This window comes from Cyanistes caeruleus, chromosome Z (genome assembly GCF_971803275.1).
Source record: "Cyanistes caeruleus chromosome Z, bCyaCae1.hap1.1, whole genome shotgun sequence".
Lineage (NCBI taxonomy): Eukaryota > Metazoa > Chordata > Aves > Passeriformes > Paridae > Cyanistes > Cyanistes caeruleus.
This window is the reverse complement of record NC_141732.1, coordinates 76,610,360-76,617,433: the sequence shown is the minus strand read 5'-3', so window position 1 is coordinate 76,617,433 and position 7,074 is coordinate 76,610,360. Positions and strand designations below refer to the sequence as shown.

The 7,074-nt window shown below is 39.6% G+C and overlaps 1 long non-coding RNA gene across 1 annotated transcript; it reads left to right on the top strand.

Moving 5' to 3' along the window:
* Window positions 1-1,525: 1,525 nt before the first annotated feature.
* LOC147648605 (uncharacterized) lies at window positions 1,526-5,393 on the top strand. Its single transcript, XR_015280987.1, has 2 exons — window positions 1,526-1,606; window positions 2,758-5,393. It is a non-coding gene; the product is annotated as an uncharacterized LOC147648605 (long non-coding RNA).
* The last annotated feature ends 1,681 nt before the right edge of the window (window positions 5,394-7,074 follow it).

The window sequence follows — 7,074 nt, the reverse complement described above, 5'->3', positions numbered from 1 at the left end:
CAGCTGGAAGTGAGCCCAAATTTCCTGGTTTCAGATGCTGAAGTCTTACTGCAATCCCAGCAGCTAAGGGGAAAAGAAACCTGGGACTGATGAAGTAAAAGCTGTTATTTTATACAATACTATGAAAGAAGATAAACCTGTGAATCGGTTGTATCAATTAATTCTCTTAAGAACAGGCTGTCTCAGGAGATTTCTAGTAAATTCTGTTTCAAATTGTGTCTAAAATACTGTAAGAAAGCCTCGTCTTTCCACACAGCTGTTTTTACACTTATTCTTCAAATCCCAGCCGATGCTGGGGATTGCAGATGAGAGTGAAAATGGGAATGTGTATCAGAAGTACATTACAGAACAGTAATGAGATTTTATCAGCATGAATTTGGAGAAGCTGGAGTGCTTAGGATGCAGCAGAGCTGTGGGGATAGGACAACATGTGTTTCTGTTCCAGTGACATTAAAGCCAGGATCTCTGAACAAAAACCCATGTGGTGAATTGAACTCTGTATACAAATTATTTTCATTACACCAAAAAACAATGAAGTCACTATTTTGGCCTTTAGGAAATCTAGGTTTAAAGGCTAGTTTGTCATTTCAGATTAGATCACAATGGGGGCATCCAAATGAGTTAGTTTAAGGAAAACAGAAATATTTTCTTAACAATGAAATTTAATTAATTACATCACAAAATTAGTAGAAAGTTCTCTGGCCTGGTTGAGACACAGAGTTAAATGTCACCCTACATACACTGAGCAGCCAAAAACTAGCAGAGGAGTGCCAGTGCCAGATTTCTGGGGCTGTATTCATTACTCAGTGCCTACTTTTCTTTATTTCTTTGCAAACTTTTCATGTCATTTATGATCTTGCCTCTGAAAGATCTGATTTTACTTTTTCTCATGATGACTCTGTCTGAACCCTTTCTAGTCTTGTTCCAAGGTTATTATGGACTCTGTCTGCTTCCATGACTTTTCTGGCTTCTCAGTTTGTTTCTGACTTGGGTTCTGTCTTGTTCCTAAAGCATTTACACTGGATCTCTCTGTGACCTCTATCTATGCCTTTGTGTAGTTGCTAGGAATTAAATTTCCCCTTTCTTTCTCTTCTCTGATTTTAGGGGGAAAAAAAAGTCACTCTGGGCTTGACAGTTCTAGATTTACCTGTGCTTTTACCCCACTCCCTTTTGCTGATTAATTAATGAACATACCAAACCCTATCCTTTTTTTTCTCCTTGCACTATAGTATTTGATATTTACCTAATCAGGACCTAAGGCACTGGGGATATTTATGTCCCTTGAAGAGCTTCATCTGTCTGGCAGCCACATGCTGACCATATCACCACAAAAACTGTGGTATCAGGAGTCTCCCTTTCATCATCACTGCTGCCAGGACAGAGACAGATATTCATGACTGAGTGCCTCTTGAAATCTGGTCTAATGACAAGGCTCTTCCTCTAGGACAGAGAAAATATCTTCTGAGTCTGTGTAATGCTTCTTACCCCCCAGTCCCTGTTGCCCTGAATATGTCCTAACCCTCAGGTTTATGTGACGTGAAGGAGAGATGTAATCCCTTCTGCTGGAGATAGACCACTGCAAGGAAGGGCATGGAAGATTCAGGAGGTAAGAAAAAAATAGTCCCAAATGTAACTCAGCAATTAAAAGCAGCCTGTGGATAAGAGAAGCTCTTAATCTGGATCTCCAGCTCCTGTTCCTCAGCTAGCATCACTTTAAAAAGGAAAAGTGAGCCCTTCTAAATACATAAAAGTGGCTTTCCTCATGAGAGCTTTCTGGGATGAGGATTTTGAGAAGACAGAGAGAGTGACCCCTCCTACAAGGTCTTCAAGTCCCTGTCTCCTGAGCTCAGATACATTTCAGCCAAAAATGACTGAAATGTCACCCCTGCCTGTGAGAGCACATACCCAACCTAAGCACACAGTCCAAGGGAGCAGGATGAGCCTGCAAGCTGACAGGGGGGAGTGATGCACGCTGCAACAGCAAGACAATTATGATTAGTGTGGACAATTATGATTATGATTTAGCCGTAGGATCCCCAGTAGCCATTAACATGATACCACATTTTCCTGACAAAAAATATTAAAAAGGAAAATTCAGTGGCTGAGCAGCAGCACTGAAACCCAGGGGTAAATGTTTGCCTTGAACAGGGCTGTAAGCCACACAAGAGAGACTAATTAAATGAGTCTCTGGCCCTTAGTTATGACAGAAATGAGAGAAAGGGGGGAATGTTTTGGGGTTTTTAATTCCCCAGCTGAGGAAGAGCGATGTGGGGAGAGGCATGGGGAAAAGAGGGGAAGGAAAAAAAGATATTCCAGGGCAAAACAGGATTTCCAAGGTTTCTTTTGTTTGAAAAGCCAGCTAAAGGAAAGGAACGCTTCCCCTCCTCTCTCCCAAAGATGGAGCTGTTGGAACAGGAGAGGAGAGGCTGTTCGAGCTCACAAGCAGGCACACAAAGTTCTGCATTCTGCAGCAGGACTTCCAGGCTTCTCCGAAAACACAACCGCTTCCTTTCTGGAAGGAGAAATAAAAATCCGTATTATTATAGCAGCTGCGTTATTGCAAAATTCTACCCAAACACAACGACCGATATTAAGTATCTAACCCCTCTTAATTGTCTATTTCATGGGCTTTAGATTTCTGGATTGCTAAAATAACCATCTGAAGACAAGACTTCGATTCATTTTGTTTTACTAGTATTATTATTTCCTTACAATAATAATAACACTTTACACTTATACAGCACTCTTCATCTGCAGATACAGACAATAAGGACCGGATTGCTGTTATTATCCCATCACACCCCACAGATGAGAGGGGATGGGAAGTTCTCTGAAGAAAGATGAGGCTGGGGGAGAAATTTCCTGAAACCCTGAGGCCTGGGAGTGATTCAGAGGGAAGGGTAACTAACTCTGTGACTGAAAGTTCAGCTACTTTGGTGAATTTCTTTGTTGATAAATATTTTCAAAATACTTAAGTGTTATAATTTTTATTGAAATGTTACTGAATAACAGAAACCATTCAGAAGTGTCATTGGAGCAGTCTTGAAGTCAAGAATTAGGGGTTCTGGTTTAATTTCTTTGGAAATATATGTTCCAGATGAAGGAGAGTTGGACAAATGTGAAGGAAGGCAAATAATTTTGTTTAGGACACTAGCCTTGACATACAAAATGCCCTGTTAACTTTAAATTCTGTGAAGAAATGAATGATCTGGTGCTACTAAAGCCACTCACTTATGAATTTGTGGGGACTGTGTGGAAGTTAATGGCTTTTGAAGCAAAATGTTTTTCAATTCCTTTTCTGTTCAGAAACACACACAATGCCAGGGAATGCACCAAGTTCATTCCCATCTCCTTTTGCCTTGCAGCCCAGACAGAGATAAGAAGTTTAAAGAAAAAGGAAAGGGGCAGCAGAAAACATGAGGTTAATATTTCCTCTTGATGTGGGTTCTCTTCCCCAGACCAAAACACCCTCATATAAAAAAGAAGGTGACAGCAAGATGATTAGGGATGTTAAAATTAATTGCTGTCCCATTATCTCAGTTTATACATGGGGAAACCCATTACAAACCATGGTTTAATGCTCTCTTAACACCAGATTTCTGTAATGTGGATGGACACCTGAGCTCTTCACCTCTGTCTTCTTGTAATATGAGGATTAAAACATCAGTGTCTCTTGGCTCATGGTTTATGTGCAGTGCTAGCCAAGAGGTGGCTGCTCCTGTCCAGTGACAACTGGGGAAAACAAGATGAACAGAAGAACCCACATTTGGGCTGTGAGACACAGAGGGACCTGTGTCCCTCTGCAAACTCTGTCACGTGAGGCACAAACAGCTGTGAGTGCCACCACTTTCAGGCTGTCCTTCACAAAGTGACAAGGTGAAAGCCAGTCAGTTTGTGCAGACAGGAACACTCAACAAAAAACTCCTCTCTGGAGGACACAGTCATCGTTGTGCAAGGCGTAAGACCTGCACCTTCTCAGCTCCGAGGAAATGGAGCGACATCGCACAGCTCTTGGTGATGATCACAGAGATCCATGGCGAAGGCAGGGGGGGAAGCCAGGACTTCCAAGCCTCTCATCTTACCCTCAGTCACATTCCCCTTCTTCAGAGTCTTGACTCTGCTGATCCTGACACAAAGGGAGCAAAACTTACAGCAGGGTCAGAATCACATAATGCAAACCACTCAGCTTATTTTCAAAAATAAACACAAAAGAAAAAGCATGCTCATTTGACCTGGCACATGGCTCTCCCCTTCGGTGCTGCTATTATTCCCATCTTAGACTTTTCCACTTTCTCTCTTGCCAGCAGGAAAGAAGTAACACAGAGATGTTTTATGCCACTGAGACAAAGAGGTATTGATCCTTTTTGCCTCTGGAAAGGGTTTCTAATAATTTCCAGATATATCGTAGATTGTGGTGCTGCTATCTTTAATTAAAACATGACACAGAATAGAAAGCAATTATTTGGGGTATTTTTTCTTCTCTATTTTTTTTTTAAGAGTATGTTAGTTTCTTTTGTTTTAATGGGCTGCGGTATCAGACCAAATGACTTGCAAGTTGAGCACATAGAAAGTGGAAAGTGAGAGGAAGAATACTTGTTCTTGGTTTTCCTATTCCTGACATTTAAATATGGTGTTTTGTCCTTCATATTCAAAGAATTTCATAATCTTTGGCTTGCCAACCCCCTTGGCCAGGGAAGCTGTAAAGAAAAAAAAAATCTTCTCTCCAAAGGAAGTCTGTGCCCAGATCAACAAAACATCCCTCTGTCTGCACTGGCCCTTGGCAATGACAGCAGCAACACCTCCATGCACAGGACTTGGCCCTGTGGATTTGGGAGATAGCTGTTGGCACAATAAAAAGGATAATATGAACTCAGAGTGACCCTCTTTCCACACCAGCTTCTTCAGGCAGAAGAGGAAGTGAAGAATTTGCTTCCCTGTTGGCTTCAGTCAGATCAGAGTTCCATTCCAGTCAAAATGCTCACTGTCACAACCAAGTCATGTAATACTGGTTATATTATACTTATTGGTAATAACTACCTGCTGGGGAAATTTGTCCATGGACATTAACTTCTTCATTGTTTTATTTTCTTACAATTGTTCATTGTTTTATTTTCTAACAATTGTGGTAATTATTTGTTCATCAATGAATTGCAAAGGCTTCACCAAGTCCACCATGGAGAAACAGTTAAAACAAGGATCTGTTAACACCTTTGATTAAATGAACTTTTCTAGAAACTCACACAGATATTATGCTGGGTTTTCATATGCTGAATTCAGGTGGTTTGAGGATTTTAACCTGGAAAAAGACAGGACAAGGGTTCAAGATACCTAGGGTACATGTGGGGTTTATTATTGCTCCCTGTTTACAGAATAAACACTTCCTGTTAAATGCATCAGGCCTGCAATTTCACTTTGTCCGGAACATCAATTACACTCCTTTCCATAACTCCAGCCTCACAGGCATTTAAATTTATGATTAATCTTTTCAGGAACACATAGAAATTGAATCAAAGAAGCACTTTGCAAAACAAGCCTGTACAAAACACACGCTTCTCTCATTAGCAGTACAAATGAAATACACTGAGTGTTTAGGAAGCAGCAGATATCTCCGTGCTGTCCTGTTTCTTTTGGAGTCCATGGGGACCCTTTGAATGGGTATAACCTGCCACAGATTTCACAAGAGCCACAGGGACTCCTTCCCCCTGACATCCACACACATTTGGTGACAACCTAGTGGGAGAGGGAAAGACCCTGCTGGCTTTCTTTGTGGAGCACTTACCCCTCATCCCAGATTCTCTTTCACTGGGCATCTTTGCTCCCTGACAAATCACCTTCTACAAGGCTGTAGACAGAGGATTCAGGGTTTTTTTTTTTGGTTGAAGCCCCCCTGTTAGCATAAAGATGCAGGAATTTATTGCCACAGACTCTCTCATTGTAGCAGCTACAGAGATGCTGTGCAGAAATTAAAATGGAGGTAAATAGTCTCCAAACTATTTTTGTCCTAAACTGTCCCAAAGCATAAATGCAAAGCAGTTAAATAATTTTGCTGATATTGCTGGGGATCTGGTGACTTTAAAAACTGATATTTGAGTGTAGTAGTTGCTATTTATTAGCCCAAGATCACTTTATTACAGCATGTTGAAGTTGTCATGTTTTCAAAACAGCAACTCTTGTGGGACCTAAACAGAATTTTGTTTTTTACTATGGTGGTGATAAGAAAAAAAAAATAAAATAATAGGTTCTTATATTTACTTATACATGTAATATCTACTTGAATATTCTTCTGGAAATCTCGCTGTATATATTTCCTCTCAGACAAACATGTCTTTTCTTTTGTGTCCTATTATTCTGTATATTTTATTCAGTAATAAAAAATAATAAAATTAAATAATAAAATTAAATAGAAAAAGGGGTTTTGAGTGATATCTTTCTCTAGTCTGTGAAAATGATGTTGATTTCATATGCCATAAAGGTTAGCCAAGTGATGAGGGAACTTTCATGTGTTTCTGGTTCAGATAAATATTGATAAATATACAAAAGATGTTTATTCAGCATTTACCTGAGCTAATAGAATATCTTGAGTCTTATATTTTGGTCTGAAAATGTCTCAGAAGTAGAGTTTTTCTTGGGAATTACACTCTTACCTCCTGTTTCCTAAAGAGAACTAGGAGACCAAAGGTAATAAAGAGTGGGATTTTTCTGAACCTCGATGAATGATCAGTTTGGGTCGATGTCATGTCCTGCATACATATTAGAGAGGAATAAACTCTTATTTTACTTGAATTTATTCAGTCACTTCTTGTGGCAAACAAAACAAAACAAAGAAATCCTACCACTATCCTAAAGAAGTGGCAGCAATACATAAGCAAAGAAATAAAGCATTTGCAAATGACCAAAAAAACCAAAACCAAAAACAAAATCAATCAAAACAAAGAAAACATAACAATAAAAAAAATCCATCCCAATCAAAAAAAATAAAAACCCAAACCAAACAAAACCAAACAAAAAAAAACAACAATCAAAACCCAAAAACCAAAAAAACAAAAACAAGATGAAGGAATTTCTTGAGCTGTG